This window comes from Oryzias melastigma, linkage group LG15 (assembly GCF_002922805.2).
Source record: "Oryzias melastigma strain HK-1 linkage group LG15, ASM292280v2, whole genome shotgun sequence".
Taxonomy (NCBI): domain Eukaryota; kingdom Metazoa; phylum Chordata; class Actinopteri; order Beloniformes; family Adrianichthyidae; genus Oryzias; species Oryzias melastigma.
The window spans coordinates 31,191,349-31,192,947 of record NC_050526.1 but is presented as its reverse complement, the minus strand read 5'-3'; the positions used below and the strand labels follow the sequence as shown (position 1 = coordinate 31,192,947).

General features: G+C 30.4%; 1 protein-coding gene across 1 annotated transcript in view; it reads left to right on the top strand.

Annotated features, from left to right (window-relative positions):
- Positions 1–1,599, top strand: part of scara5 (scavenger receptor class A, member 5 (putative)) — a gene marked incomplete in the record, with an annotated part of 46,459 nt that overhangs the window by 35,520 nt on the left and 9,340 nt on the right.

Here is a 1,599-nt window from a genome sequence, read left to right as displayed (position 1 = left end):
GAAATTTGGAAGTTTCATTTTATGAAAAAATAATTTATTTTGGGGTTTTTTATTTTTGTCATTCTAATTTTGTTATAATGGAGTTTGAATGTTTGGGTTTTTTGAAATTTTGTTTGAAACATGCAGAAGACAATAAAGAGCTGTGTATAATAAAAATGTATACCTATAAAATCTATGTTACTTAATTTAATCACCTACAATGTAAAAGGTATAAACAACCCAATTAAAAGGAAGAAAATATTTGGACAGTTGAAGAAACTACAATGTTCCATTGCATTACTTCAAGAAACGCATTTGACAGAAACAGAACATCAAAAATTGAAGAGAGAATGGGTAGATCAAGTCTATAGTTCTTCCTATGGACGATATAAAAAAAGAGGGGTTGCAATGTTGTTTAATAAATCCATATTCTTCCATTGCAAAAAGGTCTTAAAGGATAAAGAGGGGCGTTATCTTATGGTTATCGGTTCAATTGCGGGATGTAAAGTTTCTATTTTGAATGTCTATGCACCGAATGAAGACTGTCCTTTTTTCTTTAAAAATTGTCTCATATAATAGCAGATAATGTTGAAGGCTTCTTTGTCATGGGTGGTGATTTAAATTGTGTTTTGAATAATAGACTGGATAAACTGCCTATACCTATATATATATAGCCTAATTTACATGATGAAAGAACTAGGATTAGTTGATATATGGCGTCACACCCATCCACAGGAAAAAGATTTTACTTTTTTTTCACATGTGCATGGAAGTTATTCAAGATTAGATTATATTTTAACATTAAAAAAGATGCTTATCAGGTTAAAACATGCACTATTGAACCAATGGTTATTTCGGATCATAGCCCAGTGACAATTTCACTCGACATAGGAATGGAATCAAATATGAAATATTGGAGACTTAATGTCTCCCTACTGACAAACACAGAGACAAGAGAAGAAATAAGATCAGCCATTCTGGACTATTACGCCTTAAATGATAACGGTATGGTTTCACCATCTACTCTGTGGGATGCAGGAAAGGCGACAATAAGAGGAATAATAATATCTGTAGGTTCAAGATTAAAAAAGAAAAACTGAGACAACAAATTGAATTAGAAACAAGTATTAAACAATTAGAAAAAGAACCCAAACAATTTGGTAAACAAAATACACTAGATAGTCTTACCGAAGCGAGAATTAAATTAGATGAAATATTAGCTTATAAAGCAGAAGGAGCTTTAAGATTCATTGACAGAAAATATTATGAAATGGGCAATAAGGCAAGTAAATTATTATCATTTCAACTACACAAATTACAAGCTAGTCGTGTGATTTCAAAAATTAAAGAGCCTAATTCCCACAAAATTGAAACTAATCCCAAAACAATATCTAATACTTTTGCTGACTACTACAGGGTACTATACAAGAATCAAACTTTAGAATCCAAAGAGGAGAAAATAAATAGCTTTTTTAAAAACCTGAGACTTAATAAACTGACAGAGGATGAAACAGAAATATAAGTTGAACCAATTATTGAAAAAGAAATTAAAGATTCAATTAATGCATTAAAAAGCAACAAATCACCAGGAATAGATGGATTCACTGGAGAATATTATAA